Source organism: Rissa tridactyla, chromosome 7 (assembly GCF_028500815.1).
Source record: "Rissa tridactyla isolate bRisTri1 chromosome 7, bRisTri1.patW.cur.20221130, whole genome shotgun sequence".
Lineage (NCBI taxonomy): Eukaryota > Metazoa > Chordata > Aves > Charadriiformes > Laridae > Rissa > Rissa tridactyla.
Window position 1 is genome coordinate 4,577,501 of NC_071472.1, and position 19,357 is coordinate 4,596,857.

Genomic DNA, 19,357 nt, shown 5'->3' on the forward strand with positions numbered 1-19,357 from the left:
TGCTCTACACCACATGCGACATAGGTTTTTGTGGATCTTTCTTAGCCTACCAACACTATGTAGGGCTAGACACTATCAAAAGTCACTATTTTTTTTTGTTCTGGCTTCAGGAACAGGAGGAGAACAGACTTATTCTGTTATATTCCTTCAGGGGTAAGTATTCATCACTCTTCTGGTCCTGAGTTGAGCCTTTCAGGTTCTCTTGGGATTTCTTATACACCAGGAACACATAGGATTTTCCAAGCTGTCCTGCAGAGTGACTTTCTATAATCCATAGAAAGTCCAAGAATTCTCAACTGAGAGGATCTGCAGTCATTCTGTCGCAAACCCACCCTCAGCATCTGCATGAACCACAGTTCAGCAGAACATAAGCCTTGGGCCTCCAGTGCAAGAAACACATTCATTAGTAAACCCTATTCATAGCTATTTAAGACTGAGAGAGCAGCCAGACTTTAAGGTGAGGAAAAAGACAGATTATTGGTGCAAAAGCAGGTTTTATCTAATGCAATTTTCTTTTCTTCTTCTTTTTGGGTGGGAAGTGTCTCAGTATGTAGGTACATTTAGCAATTTCAGTTCTGCGTGGACTTTGGGTCTAATACTCACAGCCTGAGCATGCACAGCTCTTCGTGAAGTTTGTCATGTTTTGATGCAGGAGAGTTTGAAGGTAGGGAGCTGTGTTCTTGGGTCAGACGTGCTTTTTCCAGTATTCTTACAAAAGAATGCAAAAAAATTACACCTAAGCTCAACTCAAGCACATGAGTAACACCAGGGGATTACTCAACATCTGATTTCAAGACTTTGAATCATCAAGGTCTTCATTACCACAACGGCAACTTTAAAATGTCACGGCACCAACCACTGCCGTGCCACACAATGCCGTTCTTTTCTTTCCTTGTTAAGAATAGGTTTGCTCATTCATATTGCAAATAAAGAAACATCTTTAGGCCCAAATCTGCAAAGAGTGAAGTCATTAAACAACTGACTTCAATTCACACGAGCAACGTTATTGCCTGAATAGTAAAAGCAAAACCAGAGCCTTAGCAAACAACCCATTGCAATCTTAGGGGGACAACACTGAAGTCAACGGAGTGATTTGTAAGTTCAAGTAAGACACAATGAAGACTTTCATGTGTACGTGTCCAGCCAGATGGTAGCATGGATATTAATTCCTAACAAAGATGGTTGAGCATTTTTACCCGATAGAGCATTCAGGAAATATTATACTATTTTGAAGCACAGAATGAAAGGGTCTCCTTTCATATCTTTACCCAGCTCTAAATGAGAGAAGAGCCTTCGATGTATTTGGTTGACAAATAATGAAGCTATAAGAATTTGAAAATCCTGTACAGTGCATGTGCAGTCCACTGGCTCCAGACGTACATCTACAATCTGGAGTTGTGCAGCCTGAAATAAACACAGCTGTGTTTATCTGAATGTGTGATCCCATGTACATGGTAGAAAGTTCAAATAAATGCACTCAGTGCGACGATGCTGTAAATGCAGCGAGTGCATTTGTCAGATGTGTGATGATGCAATCTCTTAAATAAACAGACTGAGCTGTTTGTTTGACTCCTGAGCTACATAGACATAAAAATATATGTACATTAATTGAAGCCAATAAAACGAAATCCAAAACAACTATAAGATCTTAATTGAACCTAAACTGAAAATTCACTTGTTGTTCTTACACCCAGAATAAACAAGTTCTGTGTGTTGGTATTAAGCGTATGGTGTAAGTTTTAGACAATAATAGACAGTCATAGATAACCATCGGTTCTGATTCTAGTGGACCAATCCTTTTTTTTTCCTAAGATGGCCCATTTTCTAAGACCAACTCTAGAAATTATAGTACATCCCCAATTTTTCATCAAAGAAAACTCTATTTTACAGCTAAAATACCTTTATTTGGGATGTGTGGTCTGTTCGGTATTCAACAGAACCAACTGTCTAGAGGAACAAGTTTCTGATGAGCTGCAGAATATGTGAAGGAAAGAGAAAAGCTGAATGAACGTAGATGCTATCAAAGCTGTTGCTTTACTCAGAGCTAACATTGGCTCAGCGTTTCACTACAAACTCATTCAGAACATCAAGTTACTGGAAAAAATCCTCCGCTTGAGAAATATGCAATAGTTACTGATGAGTCAGAAGTTGGAAGTAGTGACACCGCTACACACTATTAAAAAGTCCTACTATTCAATACCGTCTGACTGCTCTGCAACCCGTAATAACATCACTGCAGAAGTGCCATAAAGCTTCTTCATTTGTCTTAAGCGTATTCACTTGGAAAACACGAGCTGTACAAATGGTCTCAGGAATGGTTACTGTAGAATTAGACCATCAAATTTCTTGACTTATGTGTTTTAAAATCTTGCCCAAAAGATGGCACTAACATTGTTTTTAGTAACATATATTGGATATAGATTTAATTCTTCCCCCCTGTAAAAGTGTCTTCAAAATGGTCACAAATATATGTTGGAAGAACATGCTTAATATGCACTACTATGCCAGCTAACAATTCCTATAAAGAAATTAAGCTTCCTTCATGTTAGGATCATCAGACACTGCATACAGAAACTATTGCTGGACCAGCAGATGTATCTGTCAAAGTACAGAGACACTGAGCTATGAAACCTTTATCCCAACCAGGACTATTTAAATCTAGGTAATATGCCATACAACATACCAGAGCGGTATCATACATTTAAATCATGGACTATTAAATCTCTCGAAAAGTACGCTAAGACTAGATCAACTTCATTGAACAATTTATATCTGATTTAAAATATTCAAAGAAGTATTACACTGTTGAATTTTATTATCGGTAATTTATTTCAAGTTTTAAAATATTTAAATTACATGCTGTATAAGGAATGGCAAATAGTTTGCATGTCTCCTCAAGCAGTGGAAGCACCTATTTACAATACTTTCACAGTTTATGTTAATATGGTTATTCTGAGTATACACGGAGACCATCTTTCTTCTTTTCACTAACCAGATCATATCTACGGACTTGAAGAAGGTGGGCCCCAGAAGAGCTAAAAATTTGCCATTGACCTGGCAGGAACGGAGCATTTGACAGGCAGAGGACTCAAGTGGGGCTGCTATAACTTACAGTAGCACTGGGAAGAAAAAAACTCAGTTTTGCTCCCACTGAAGCCAGCAGAAATGAGATCTTGCAAAGAGTCAGGCCCAGCTTTCAGTATTGTGAGCTTCTTCTGAACATCGGGTGATTTTTATTTTCATGTCATGCCCTTTCCATAATAGCATAATTCATACAGCTTCAAAACCCCTCGGGTACATGTTAAGATGCTGTGATAAAGCTGAACACTTAGATAAAACCATAGCAAGTGACATACATAAGAAGATAAGGAGACAAACGGGTTAGTGTGATAGGTGTGAAAATTATTGTCAGGCCTTTTGCAAGCACCATAATGAAGGATAGATGTGAGGGGCAGAGCAGAGAAAGTTTGAAGAGAGCACTTGGAAACTGAATATAAAGGCAACAGATAAATGAAAGTGAGAGGTAAAGAAGGGCAACGTCACAGTAGGTCTTGAAAGAGAAGTCCAACAGCTTATGATCCACGCAGTCAACACAAGGGATGTTACGGGATCCAGGGGAGAGCAGCTACGGATTGAAGGGGAGGTAGATGGAGAGCTTGTGATGTGCTGGGAGGGGAATGCCAAAGGGAGACACAGAAGCCAAAGGGAGATTGAGCAAAGCAAGGAAAGGGGTATGGGGTTTGGAGGCACGGCAGAGAAATGGGGAAGTGGTGGTATGGAGATATGACAGGTGAAGAAATAGCTCGGACTGGTGCTAGGATAACAGTGAGGGAGGCGAGGAGGACCACATGTGCTGGGCTTCTTTTTGTGGGAACCATGTCATAGCTCTGATCCGGGGATGTGCATTTGCTTATATTGAATTCAGCCCCAAAATGAGGAAGAGAGAGAGTGTGAGTTACGCCGACACCATGTATATATAGCTTTTCACTCTAAAAAGATGTACCACAAATGAGGAGGGTGAGGAACTGCAGGAGCTGCCCCAAAGCACTTTTAATACTTAACACCACTTCCTTGCGAAGTCGAAGTAATTTATGTCCCCAACCTGCTGCCCTTCTCCGAACAAACCCCTCCTGAAGTCAGTCAGTTAAAGAAACGCAAGGAAACGGAAGACGATCTTCTTGGGGAGGGAAGACCTAGCCACTCACTGTTACTTTCCGTTTTAGTTTGCCAGAGACAGCATCAGGTTTCCTTTTAGACTTGTATTTTTGTTGTTGCGTCTGGAGCAAGCCAACCTTTATAGCCCCCCTCCTCCCCCTTCAACTTTATATTTCTTCGTGGGAGGAATTAGTCAGGGAGAAAAGAGAAGTGAGGGCCGATGACTACACCGCAAAATAGTAGCAGAGGCATCACAACGAAATCGGGGAATTTACAAAAGTGAAAAATTAGATACAGCTCCTGAGGCCACCAACCACAGGTGGGTTCTCCCATATTAACATAAAACCCCTCAGTTAAGAGGAATCAGAAGAGCACGGTACCAATTATTGTAAGCTGCCATCGCCACTCCCGTCGAGGCTCTGTTCAGTCCACAAGAAAAATCTCACACCATGATAGAAGGGCCTGAAAACCCCCGAACCATTGCTGGGAAACTCCCCACAACAATATTCCTGTACACAGATTATTTTTTTCTTTTTTTGTGCTGCAGCGCAGCAGATCATCTAAAAGCAACCAGTTGCTTTTGCGCCGAAGTCGAGGTGCTCATCTGGTTACAAACCCAGCAAGCCATGGTGCAGGAGCGCACCTGGGAAAAACAACCTCCTACAATAGGGTGCTGGACCATAACAGGACTCTGCTGCCCCTTCCGCCCCCTCGCTTAATGAATTTTTCAAAAACCAAAGGGAACTGCCATCCTAACAACAGGAACTGGACAATTTGCAGTAGGTGCTACGCATGGTAGTGCTAGTAGCAGCAGGAGTGCCATGAATATGGAAGTGAGGAGCTAACAGGAGGAAGAGACATTTGGAGAGAAGCATCTCGCTCAGCTTCTCATAACAAAAACTAGTTTTAAAATCTTCAGCAGTGAAGCAAATGGGTAGGGTGTCACCGGTTCAGCTGAAAACTCACTTGCACCTTATGGTCACCATCTGTGGTGTGGAACGTTTTCAACCTTGACAAAGCAGATTTGTCCGAGGATATTTCCTCTCTTTGAAATAAGAGAATTAGCTGTGGTAAAACCGGAACCCGTGTTGGCACATCTACACTCAGGCGATCTCTGGAAAGAAAAAAAAAAAAAAAAGTATATCGTTGCAACAAGCGTCTGGTTGCCAACCTGTAAAAAATAACACCCTGCCGCCCCCGGCCAGCTCCAGCTGTGTCAGTGCGGAGCAACACCAAAGGCCACTGTCTCTTCCTCCTCCTTTTTAAAATATGAAGTGCCTTTTTAAAAGCCCATGAGAAGAAAGGCATATGCAGCAGGTGGTCACATCTGTGTCCATCTCCCTCCATCCTGAACAATTTGCTCCCGAGTGCTCCCGGCGAGGAGAAGGACGGAAAGTCCGGGCATGGAAGGAGGACGAGGGTGGGTGGAAGAGGACAAGGACAGGCGCTCCCGCTTGAATCTCGAGGAGGAACAGAAGAAGATCTTAAAGCCCACGAGCTGTTCGCCCTCTTTCTTGCTCTATCTCAGCATAACCACTGTGGGAGAAATCCCCCAGAGCCTAACTAGCTGACAAGCACAAAAATCAACATATGTTTCAGATATGTATGCGCAGCCATGCTCTCTATCACTGTTGAGATGGAAGAGACCACAGAAATATAAAACATAGATGGTTTCCTTTTGATTTGCCCTTCATTTGAGAATTCTCCATTGGCTGTAATTGCATTCATAATACTGCCACATTTGTGTATTTTTCAAAGAACTGAGTGAATAATCCAAATGATGACTCCAGCTCTGGACAGAGCCTTTCGTTTCAACTCATTTAACATTTTAATAATTCTTTAAGTATTGTAAGGTTCCTGTGTCAAGCTGGAGAGAAGCACTGCGGACCCGCGGCTCCTCTCTGCTTCTGCTAGGATTTTCCATTGTGACTTGGGGCAAATCATTTCACCACCCTGCGCTTCGGTCCCCTCGGCCTGCAAAATGGGGATCAACTGACTTGCTATCTCAAAGGTATATTGCGAGGATAAATTTGTGCATACGACTGGCGATCGTGTTTTTGAGGGCCAGAAAATACTTGCCTAAATGGATATACATCCATAGTGCATCTTGCTTTTATAGGGATAATGATGCTCTACTTTCCCTGGCCGCCCCCCTGAATGTCACAGACATTTTTAAGTTTTGACTTTTGAGGAAGTACTTGGCCAATTGCTACCATAGCAAAACACAAACATTTGTTCTACCTCGTTTTAACCTGCTTTTTTTTCCTGATTCTTGAATTTCACTTCTTCCCCCCCCCCAAATTCTCCCATTCCTCCCCATAAAGAGGTGGAATCCCAGCGAGCTACACTTCAGCAGAGATGAGTAGCACTGTTGGGCTAATTAGAATCCAATTAACGTAGTCAAATTTAACCACTTCACTTCCAGTTCTGGTAGGCAATGTCACACGCTCCAGTGACACAGGAAGTACTGCGATGCGAATTAAGCATCATTAGCTAGAGGCAACCAGTAGAGACACAGGACGGCAATCGTCTGCCTGCAGAAACCACAAGAAAGGGCACAGCTCTCACCATCAAGAGCTTCATATGTAACTCTGGCCTTTAAAATGTGTGACAATGACTCAGAATGAGGAACACAAGAAAATCTGCCGAAAAAGCAGTTTGTCACAATGTGGGATTCGTTTCTTCAACAGCTATAACCTCAGTTTCCTGATTCAGCAACTTTGATGCCTACAAATTAAAGAAATAAAGTGAAATGGCAATGTGTTTGCATGGGATGGAGGTAAAAACGCGTCCGAAAGGAAAAGCATTTCGGTGCTCAGGAAGATATATTGTAATGCGCCTGGATTCAAGATTAGTGTCACTAGTGAAGTTAGGAGGACCCTTGTATGATCATTAAGCTTTTCAAAGCCTTAATAAGATTCAAACATGGGTGAGGTACTGCCCCCATTGAAATCGGGGTGATACTTCCAACCTCTCACTAACTGTTTCTAAAGTGCCCAAAGCCCAGCACTGGGGCTGAAAAGCAAAATCAAAATAGAACAGATAAATAATAAATTAAATAACAGAAGTTAAAGCCTCCTGGAAATGAAAACTGATTAGCCAGATTTCACAGAGGGTTTCAATTAAGTCTGTTTCTCATTTTTGTTTATCTATATTTAATACTGATAAATAATGTTATTTCATTACAAGTCTCTGAAGGGTGTTTCTATCCTTTCTTAAAGGGGTAGTGAGGCTTAAAAAAAATCATCACCTACAGCACAAGCAATATTCTGGGTTAGTAAAATGAAAAAAGCATGCTTATTTATCTCCACTAATGATGCTTGCATGTTTCCTTGCACTGTTTCTTCTCTGACTTTGCAGATGCTGGAAAGGGAGCTCTACTAGCAGTTCCCATCTTCTCCCTGTGTTGAAAACCCGGAATAGTGGCTACTGCTGAGCTTAAATGCTGTGCTTCGTGATTCATTTATTCACCCTCAAAGATAAGAGAGGAAGGCCCAAGACGACCAATTCAGTAGCTTCCCATATCACACAGCCCACGTGCCCCTGAGACCTGAGGGTTGGGAAGGAGGGGTTGAGCCCTGCCCCGTAGTTTCCCTCCAGTGTTAGGATCATAGAGTAGTTTGGGTTGGAAGGCATCTTTAAAGGTCATCTAGTCCAGCCCCCCTACAATGAGGACATCTTCAACTAGATCAGGTTGCTCAGAGCCTCGTCCAACCTGAACTTGAATGTTTCCAGGGATGAGGCATCGACCACCTCTCTGGGAAACCTCGGCCAGTGTCTTGCCACCCTCAATGTAAAAAATTTATTCTTTATATCTAGTCTGAATCTTCCCTCCTTTACTTTACAACCATTACCCCTTGTCCTGTCACTACAGGCCATATTAAAAAGTCCCTCCCCATTTTTCCTGTAGATCCCCTTTAGGTACTGAAAGGCTGACATAAGGTCTCCCCGGAGCCTTCTCTTCTCCAGGCTGAACAACCCCAGCTCTCTCAGCCTGTCCTCACAGCAGAGGGGCTCCAGCCCTCTGAGCATGTTTGTGGCCCTTGTTCCAACAGCTCCGTGTCCTTCTGCTGTTGGTGGCCCCAGAGCTGGAGGCAGCGCTGCAGGGGGGTCTCACAGAGCGGGGCAGAGGGGCAGAATCCCCCCCCTCGCCCTGCTGCCCACGCTGCTGGGGATGCAGCCCCGGGTGCGGGGGGCTTTCTGGTCTGGCGGTGCACGTTGTCAGCTCATATCCAGCTTTTCATCCATCAACACCCCCAAGTCCTTCTCCTCAGGGCTGCTCCCAATCCCTTCATTCCCTGGAGCTGATACCAGGGGTTGCCCTGACACCCTTCAAATGTTACCTGTGCTCACACCTGATCTCATCAAATGCTTCTATTGACAGAGAAAGGATGCCAATATTAAAAAGCCACTTCTCTTATAATTAGGAAACAGTGACCAGCACTGGCAAGCCTTGATCCACCACATGGTGACCCTGATCCTACCCACCCTTGCACAGCAAGCAGCAGAACTTCCCTGGTTTCTGCTGCTGGAGATCAATGCCACGTCCTGGAGGCAGGCAGGTGAAAAGCTCCCCTGCACACCTGTTCTTTGATTAAAAAATATGTAAGGTGAAAAGGGGCAGCACATTAATGAGGATTTGCTTTAGATGAGGAGATGGAGCTTTACACACAGTGGCAGCATGTGGGTGACGGTTTCAGCTCCGCTCTCCTCCCACAGGCCATCCTCCTGCTCCCAGACAGTAATTTGACAGCCATGTACCAGGCCTTCAGTAATGCAGAAAACAGCATTGCATGTCCTAGGACTGCTTTAACACTGTTTTAATTGTGCTAATTTAACCCAGGTGGTCTCCACAGCAGCCTTTGCCTTAGGCCTAGAGAAAAGCAGGGAGGAGAAAGCAGTGAATTTGTCAGGTTTGTGCATGGGGAAGAGTTCAGAAAACCCCTCTGAAACATGCAGAAACCAGGTGTAGCAATCGCATGTGTCCTGCCAGCTCCGGCAGCATTGGGGGAAGGTTTTAGAGCAGGCAGGCTTCCAGGAAAGCACCCCAAAACAACGCAATGCCAGTCGGACCATGGTGGGACACCCCAGGTGCCAATGGAGGAGGTAAAAAGACTTGTGGAGGCTGGGGTTGGTGACAGAGCGGAGATGTTTCTTCTGTGAAGATCATATTCAGAGTCTGTCTTTAGATAACAGCATATTTTAAGACAATACAGTCATCAGTGGCGCCTTCGAGGACCAGGATGCTTTAAGCTGTGGAGGCTTTTTTTGCTCGCAGCATTTTGAAATGGAAAGGACCGGGATTCTCTTCAATTTCTGAAGAGTCCAGGTGACTGTCTGTTGTGTAATATTGCTGTGCTATAACCACCAGCACATCAGTGAGATGCTTTTTCTGAGCATGAATGTTGCGTCAGAGGTCTTTTATTTGAATAACTGTATAAGAAAGAAGACGGGTGGGCTGCAGGAAGGATGCAGGTAGCACTGCCTGGAGTGGTGGTGTGGTGGCTGGTGCTGCCAGACCTGCTGCTGCATCCCTGCCTTATGAGCTGGAAATCACGTCGCTGAACTAAGATGACCTCGTTACTCCAAATGGAGCCACTTTTTTCTGCCCCCAGATTTTATCCAATTGTCTATTTGTTTGGCAACCTGAGCAGAGCAGTGTCTCCAGCTGGACTGCTGGATGTCTGAAAGACTAAGGCTGTCTGTGAGCAGATGGGAATGTTCCCGTATTTCTGTCTCCAGCTCTCAGGGACCTGCCTGAGACTCACAGTGCTCAGAATGCTGAAGGGGGGTGCCCAAAAAATGCCATTGCAAATGCAGCTGGAAAGTATTCTTTTTTTTTTTTATTCACTCTGATTTCTCAGGCTGTTTCTCAGCCTGACACCCAGGTCTGAATCTAGCGATGCACAGAAAGGAGGGTGTTGGGTGTCTGCTCGTTCTGTGGCGCTCACTTTGTCCTACTTCTCCAGCAAGTAGGACATCTGGGATTTCTGGTCACCTTAGTCTCCAGCTTCAATCTCGCACTTTCAGCAAGCACCCCCAGCCCTCGGAGCAGAGGCTGAGCTCCAAGTCAGGCTCTGTGCACTTCGCAACACTGCAAAAAAAAAATTCCTGCGACCAGGGGAAGAAAAAGTGGAAGAAAATATGGCTTTGTAATTCAGTGCTGAGAGCGCTCACCGGGACAGGGGAACCCTAAGCTGTGATTCCTGATACCTTCAAAAGTAATATCTTCCTGGTTACTAAAAATGTCTCTGTTTTGGGAGTGGTGAACTGAAATTTCCCCATTCCTACCTGCCTGCATTTACAGTCGTGCTCCCTTACTGTCTCTCTGTGCCATCGCGGTTCCACGCATCAGAAGCCGTGCCTGCACCATCCACGCTCGAGTCCAGGATAGACAGAAAACTGACTAAAGAAAATTAAGCTCCACCTTGATGTCCCACTTTTCTCAGGCTATGTTTTTGCAACTTCGTAGCAGATGGTATGTCTTAGGTATATCACTTTGGAGATGCCAAGTGATGTACTATCCATCAGTGTTTTTATTTAATGAGGAGGGAAATTTTGACTCCTACTTACACTTGGGAAGCTGTAACACGGAGACAGGTGTGATGCTATTTCATACTGCTGTATCATCTACCCAGAGCTCTTAATAGCTATTTTTAATCTGGACACGAAAGGAACTATTAATTAGTGAAACATATCCGGGTGCTTAATACAAACTGTAGAGACTATAATGGTGTATTACAGCATCTTAATTTTCTTCAGAGACTACAATTAGCAGTGAGTTGGTCTGCACTATGATGGGGGTTTTTTTCTTCCTCTATCTGACAAAATAAAAGTTGCAAGCATAGGGCAGCTGAGTCATAGCAGGAGATGTACGGGATTCCAGCCCAAAGTGCTTTATGTGTGCATCCAGTCAATACACTTAAAAGGAGCCATTTTACCTAAAAGCTGATGCCTCTAAAGCAAAACGTGGGAACTGTTAAAGGGTTCTGCGGCACTCGGTGACAGTTTTGCTTTTAACTGCAGTAGGACAACTATCAGCATTTAATACTACATGGTATTATAACGCAACGAAAAAGATGAAGCAAGGTACAACCAAGCGAGGAGGAAAAAGATAAGTAACTTAGGGTGTAGTTGCTGTTTTTAAAATGTGAAGTAGGTGACAATACTGCACACAACTGCTCATAGAAAATGCCAAGGTATTTTGCCATTTACATATAGCCAAGTCCTTGGGTTTATATCTCAGCTTTAATGTGGCACGATAGCTGCCATTACCTGCACATCAGATCATAAATGCCACATTTTTCAGGGACTTTCACTGTTGAACAGATGTAATCCAAGCTTCCTGTTTTGTGGGATCACAAAGGAGGATGATTACGTTGGTGCAAGCTAACTTTATTTTCCTTTTCACAATGAAACCCCTTTTCTTGGAGAACTTAAGACTTGTACTATTACATAGAAAAATATTTATTAGTGAAACAAATTTATTCTGTCCAGGGACTTGATTATCAAGTCAGCTGAAATCCCTAAAGGCTAATTGAAGATGAAATACTTATCTCTTGAGTACTTGGATGCTTATCTCTCTGCCACACCTGAATAAAAAGGTGGGAATTTTTCCCACCCAGAGGAACCTGGATGTGGTTCATCCGTGTCCTTCTAAGGAAGCTGATGCCAATACTGATCTTACTTGGGCCTCTACAAACAGCAACTAAGCAAACTCTTTGCAATGGGTATTTTTCATTGGAAAAAATGTAGCAGAAAGGGCAGAAAATATAAAGAAAGAAAAAAGGACCAACAGGAAAATGCTAAAAATTGGTGATCAGTTGAAAGTGCTATGTGAAGAGATCATGCAGCTGATGACCTTAAAAAAAACCACCCAGCACCAAAGTAAATCGCACTGTTGCCATCACTGAATATACCTTTCATTTCCTCTCCACAAAGCAGAGGTACAAGCCACTTGGAAGTAAACCAAAAGCATCAGCCTCTCTTCTGCTGACGTGGGTGGAAACCCCCTTCTGCCACGCAAGTCCTTGCACAGGGGCCATTGCCATCGTGTCCTCGTGAGGAAGAAGAAGAAGAAGAGAAGCGGGTGACTCCACCTGGCCTCTCTGGAGCTCGCTGGATGCTGCGGTGCCAATGGCCAAGGGGATGGCCAAGCCTTTGGTGCAGCACATGGGGAAGGCCTTGGCAGGTTCTTGGGCTTGTCACTGCTTGTGTCAGTACTTCAGCCCTCTGCCTTTCAGCATCCTCACCAGCTCCACAACCATAGAAATGGATGCATTTTCATCTAGGAAGTGTCCAAAATAGATTGTTCAAAACTTGCTTCCTTACATTTCTAAACGTGGGTAAGAAAGCTGATGAATGAAGGAGGAAATGGGATCTATCTTAGGCTATGCCCCCCGTTTCCCTTTCCTTTTAAAAAAATACATAAAAATCAGAAAATGTGTTGATGTGACAGAGACTTTTTCATAAAAGACTCAGACTGACGAGCCCATAACCCACTTTGCCGCTGGGAAAACCTGGCCCATCGCTCTGCCCTCACCTTGGCTGGATGCAGGAGGGAGCTGGGAGGGGGCCAGCAGCAACCCCGGCAGCCTGAAGAGCCACGCGCTCTTCTTGGAAACATGGAAAGGTGATTATGGATAAGCTGGCGGATTGTGGCCGGAACCAGAAGATCTCAGGGACACCTAAAGAGGTTTAACTAGCTGAACGTCATCAGGTCTCTGCAGCCTGGTCCTGGGGTGGGGAACTAGTCCCCCATACTTTCACAAACGCTTGCAAAGAGATATAGCTTAGACTCAGTGAATATCAGAGACTTGCTATCGTGTTTTAAATTAATTATTCGACCTATACCTTCATCTGCCATGGTACGACTGAACATTACAGGCTGAACATTAGATATTTATGTTCATTTAACAATCTGTAATAAGCTATCGGGACTGATTTTGACATGTACATTGAAGTTATTGCTTTTTTATCAATATCACGGTACATTTGTCAGCAGAGAATGATAATTGTATTGCTATGTATATAACCGATCTTGTAGTGTGACAATCTCTACACTGTGCACAAATTGAATACATTTCATCTTAAATACAAGCCTATTAATTAAAATCAGAGAGAAACTATGCCAACTACGGAGCATCTCTGAGCAGCGTTTTCTCCAGTCAGTATCTTCTTCTCCGGTAAATAACTTGGAGTCTCACACGATCACCTACCTGTCTATTTATTTATTTGTTATAGGATGCTAGAGAAAATACAAGGTCAGAGGTCTGAAATCAAGGGCACTAAAGGTAGGACAACAAGGACTGACAAGGCTGCTGTAAAAGCATGAGAGCATATTTCTGTGTTACAGCAGGCATCACGCAGCATCTGCTGTAGTTATGGCAGCAAGAGTAGCTTTCGTTCCGTTCCTTGCTTTTCACACACCAGTAACTTAGACAAATGCACTGCATATGTGGACACAGGTAGTCATCTGCACTTTTCAGAAGTGTCCAGCCAACTCTGAGTTTTAATTACTTCTAACTTCTATATTCATTTCCTTCCAACCTGGCTGCTTTTTTTACAGCCAATGATGAACTAAATATGAGGGCAGGTTTCAAGAAAAAATAAGTTTAAAGCAAGAAATCCTTTTAAAGTGACAAATCTTAGTTCACAGATACTGGAATATACAGGATTTTATGCACAAGGAAGAGAAGACTTAAATAAGCCAGTAAGAGCATTGGAGATCCTGGAAGGATTTCTCTGCCGTAGTTTAATGGAGATCATAAGAGAGAGAATGTGTTAGACCATACTTGAAAACTAATTGCCCATTATCCCGGTGTGATGATGGTTAACATTAAGATTTTCTGCAGTTCAGGTTACAGAAGCAGTGAAATGTGGTTATTTTAATCAACTGATCAAAGTGTAATAAAACTGTAGTAAAAATTCACTGGGAGAAGTTGCAGTCATCAATGTTTGCCTCTTTGGGTAGAGTATAAAGAAGCGAAAAAGGAACCGTACCTTATGCCAAAGTAAAAGCCATCACTCAGGAGTTTTCCATACCATAGAAAATCTCTATGCCACAGCTTAAAATAAGGCAAAATGAACTCTGGTAAGAACAAGGCCAAGTAGTACAGGATGAGAGGCCAGGGACCATGATAGAGAAGCTCTAGCCTTGTAATCAGCTAAGTGCCTAGATTTCATATTACAGTTAAAAGTAGAGATGCAATATCAGTATTAAGACCAGAGATAGGGAAAAAAATAGCATGGAAGTAATTGCCAGTCATCTCACCAAACTTATCAGGATTTTCTCTTAGCAACAGAAGATGGACCTGCATGAATATGTTCCTGAAACTTCAGTAATTTTGAGAACAAGCAACAAGGCAGTGCGCAGGTTAAAAAAAGGGATGGGGAGGGCAGGACCAGCGTGCAGAGAAGATACTCCTCTGTTGGATGTAACTGAAACACGATACTGTGAATGTAGGTATTTCTTTCCTATTTGTGTAAATGTCTTACCGCAGTATTTTCTATAATAAACATTATTTTCCTTTCCCCTTAATAGTCTTCCTCATTTTAGATGTAAACTCACATTTTGGAAAATGTCCTTATTGCCGCAGAAGGGTGGCTAAGGGAAAATTAGTTGCCTTTTCTCCGCTTTGAGCATCTAGACGAAGCGATGTTTATTAATTTCAGAAGCATCTCTTGTAATCAGAATCCGCCCACCTCTGCTTCCAACAGTACCTGTTGGAACGGTTACATGAAATTAGCCCAAACCATCGCAGTCGGTGTCTTGTTGATTCCTGCTGCAAGAAGTTTTCCATTTACTAATAACAATACCACTAGACAGCAGTTGGACTAGTTAGAGAGAGGCAGATTTTTCTGCCTTTTCACTCCCGTGCACAGATGGAGACAAGAGGAGGCCCGGTTTAGCTTCTAAACATGGCAGTGTAGCTAAAGTTGCTTTTCAACTTAAATTGACTGTATCCCCTCTACATATTCTGCAAATTGATGTGACCACGCTTCCACATTACTCGGTAATATATTCTGCGCTAATAATGTGATCATTTACAAAACACTTTCTAGTTTATCATGCAAAAAAAAAAATAAAAATCAAAAGATGAGCATAATCTAGGAAAGATCTTGTTCCACTGACAACTCCACAAACAGCCATGTGTAATTTTTTCCAGAAATGACTCAGAAGATCACCTGCAAATCCCCTGGTTGGTACAAAATAGCTGCCATTAGGTAAAACTCATAGCAAGGAGCTCCAAAAGGGCACAACGTTGAAAACCACTGTGGGCTTTGCTTTGAAACCTTTCTTTCCCTCACGCCTGCTAGGCTGGCACAACTGAATTTTCCCACTCTTGTCAAATCTTTCCAGTTTAAGATGAGTAATAGTGCCAGGTTTCTGAAGAAATATACCACTTAATATCGTATTCTCCAGTAAAGATCCTCTTAAACACTTCTGTTTGCAAAGGTTACTATGACAGCTGTTTGGCTGAATATATTTTCAAAATGGGTGTTTATGTTCTTCCACGGTTATTTGAATTCTTCTTTTTCTTCACGAGTTGTATCTAAAATGCGAATTTTTATCAAATTGGTAATGTGATTCGTTATTTAATTTATCAGGACCGTTCTGTTTAACTGCTACAATTCACCTCATCTTCTGCAGGGTATGTACATCTTCAACCTTCTGTCTTTAATGGACTGTAGTTTTATTTGCTGCACCTTTTTTCATCTTATAGAATCATAGAATAATTTGGGTTGGAAGGGACCTCAAAGATCCCCTAGTTCCAACCCCCCTGCCCTGGGCAGGGACACCTCCCACCAGACCAGGTTGCTCAAAGCCCCGTCCAATCTGGCCTCGAGCACTTATTTTAACTGATTGTCCTTTTAAAATATCAAGCAGAAAAGACAAAGTGTTTTCATAGATTTGGAGGCCATCACAGTTCTCCACCCTACCACCCTGTGTGAGGCAGATCCCAGACATCTCCACAGTCTGCCTCAATTTTGAGTTATTGAGTCTGCAGCTCAGTCACTTGTGGCTCAGCTAGAACATATCTTCTAGGAAGTTTTCCAATTTCAAAGACTTCAAGTGACAAAAATTATCCCACATCCCATGTGTAGTATCCAAATGTTAAATTGTTCTAGCAGCTAAATTATGTGCAATGCTAAAAATTTACATTTCTGATAGAACTTTTTCAGCTTCAGTTTATAGACAGACAACCATTTTGTGCCTATATCTATCTCGTGACTAAAAGGACTTCTAGAATTGTGTATCTTCTCTGATTTACTTAACAGGCTCAAATGCAGACTGAAATGAGTGGTATATAACTGCAAAAGGATTTTTCAAAAGATAATTTGAGTGCTCACCGGACAGTTATGAAGGCAGTTAGCAAACATACAGCTGGGGATTATATATATATTTTTTTTATATATATATATATTTTTATATATATGTGAAGGTCGTATATTTATATATACATGCTAAAGGTATGGAGAAGGGACTTGATGCCCAAGTGGGAATTTCTGTAGGAAATCTCCCATACCAACACAGTTGTTTAAAGGCTAGCCAGTCCAGGGCACGATTAAATTACTAACTCTGCTTCCTTCCTCTTCTCCATCTTCCTGTGGGCACCTTGGAAATCGTTCTCAGGTCTCAGATGGGTAAGGTGACTACATTAGGCGTTTCTTGTAAGCACAGAGGGAAGAGTAGGGTAGCAGAACCACAGGCTGCGATGGTACAGGCAGCGAGGGAAATTACCAAAAAAACTCATGAAAAGTCTTTTTTAATTTTCCTTAGTAGCTTGGCAACATGTAATTCTCTAGTCTGCCGAACCCTGTCATCTAAATTATGTTAGGATTCAAACAGCTAGCAGACTGTAAACAGGAGAGATTAGTCATCCTCAGATCCCCAGCAATACCATTTTGGAGAGAGGGAGAGTGGTTCCCATACGACGCCGCAGTGTTTATGTTGGGGTGGCAGCAGGGAAGAACATGGGAAAGTCAGACATGAGTGGCACTTTAGAAAAAAATTGAAAACATTTGTCAACACTGCGACCTGCTACGTAATAGTTCATGAGTGGTGCTCAGCGCTGTCTGACAGATGCCCTTCAGTAGGATGAACTGGAGCATCACGGTCTAGCTAGCGGGAGACAGTCTGTTGCTCTATTGGAGCTGGATTCCCACTTCTCCATGGTGACCAAGAGAGCTATATCTGATCTGCTATTCTGGCAAGGGCCTCCATCATTTTTCTGTCTTCTCATCGCAAGCCTCCTCATCAGAGTTTTCCAAGAAACCTCAATCACTCTACCTGACAGAGCCGGACTTCTTTCCAGCAAATGAACACAAGGATCTGACACCATCTTTGGGAAAGTATGTTCTTCCCTTCTGTAAGGTTTCCAAAGGGCAGGAGACCCCAGCAAACCCCCTCAAGGACAGGTAGCCTAACACTAACTGGCCCAAGGTTGTGTTTTCAATTTGGGTAAATGAACAGTAAAATAGAATATGCTAATGGGATGGGTAGGTAAAGGTGTGGCCTTTCAGTACCTAAAGGGGGCTTATAAGAAAGATGAGGACAGACTTTTTAGCAGGGCCTGTTGTGATAGGACAAAGGGCAACGGTTTTAAATTAAAAAAGGGAAGACTGAGGCTAGATATAAGGAAGAAATTTTTTACCATGAGGGTGGTGAAACGCTGGCCCAGATTGCCCAGGGAGGTGGCAGATGCCCCATCCCTGGAAACATTCAAAGTCAGGTTGGACGGGGCTCTAAGCAACCCGATCTAGTTGAAGATGTCCCTGCCCAGGGCAGGGGGGTTGGACTAGATGGTCTTTAAAGGTCCCTTCCAACCCGAACCATTCTGTGATTCTATGGTGCCACTTCATTATGCATTTGAGCACTGACTTAACAGACACCAGATCATTTTGAAGTCTCCAGCTCCAACACTATGAGGGTAAGTTGGAGTGGTGTTACCTTTAGCTAAGACAACCCGGCCTTGGAGGTGCCGTAAGAGTCATCCAAGACCTGTGCTATTGTTCTTGCTTCTGTGTTTTGTCTGGGCAGCCCAAACTCTTATAAACAGGAAAGCAGAGACTTCAGATGATTTCTCCGCTTGAACACAGATTGGTAGAAGTATTCAAGATTGCTGCCGTTCTTGCAAACAAAACTCATTTATATGAATATTCAAAGGCAATTAAACTGTCGTGACTACTTAAGGAAATGCCTGGACTTATGTATAGATTAATGAGTGTGTGTTTAGGCTACAGGTCTTGCTCCAGGAGCCACAGATATCAATCTACTATTCAGTCCCTAAGCTGCTAGTAGTTACAGTTTTTTCCTGAAACTCTTCTCCCATAAATACCAAATAAAACTATTGTTTGTGCAATAGTCCCAGAGATATCGGTTGACCCAGACTGTATTTGTTTGCATGAGACATCTTTACGACACCCTGGGGAAAAACCAGAGTTTCAAAACCAGAACATCTATCCTCAGACAAATCTGCTGAACTGCGGTGCCTTATTTCCTGACTTCCAGGTATTTCTTTTGGACGAGATGCAGCAACACTTGTACATCATTCTGAGTCACTCTTTGTGCATATGTGCACATTACATCCATTTTCTCCTGCGCTGACAGGACATTGCCAAACGATTTAGTTTAGATAGAGCTGGCTCTTCAGCATAATTTTTCACACACACATTTTAGCGCACTGAAAGCTGAATTCTGATTTACAACCTTTTTTGGAATTTGTTTTTCACCGAGGTTTATGCCAAAGATGTTTTATTCATATAAAACAAATGCCTGACATTTGTTTCATTAAGATATTAAACTTGCACTCCGTTTGCTCTCGCTGAAGATACCCGCCATGTAAAGGATTGCCAGGCCAGGCTCTGGCGCGGGCACAGCGAAGGGACTCGAAAAATGGCATTTGAGCTCATCTTTTGCCGCTCTGACTAAGCAAGCCCTGATTCAGTGGCAATTAAATAAACCAGAAAAGCACCCAACCCCACCCTTTGCAGCTGGAGCTTTGTCTGAATGTGATAAGAGATCATTAATTTTCAATTTGACCTCAGCCTATAACGTTCAAGTGGCCTCTTTGTTCTCATAGCGATGTTACAAGCAAGGTCTGAGTCAAGGGAACTGGAAAGGAAATATTAAAATAGTCCTAAAAACCTCTTTAGCCTTGTGATCTTGCTCCTCCTAACTGAACTGCACACACCTTAT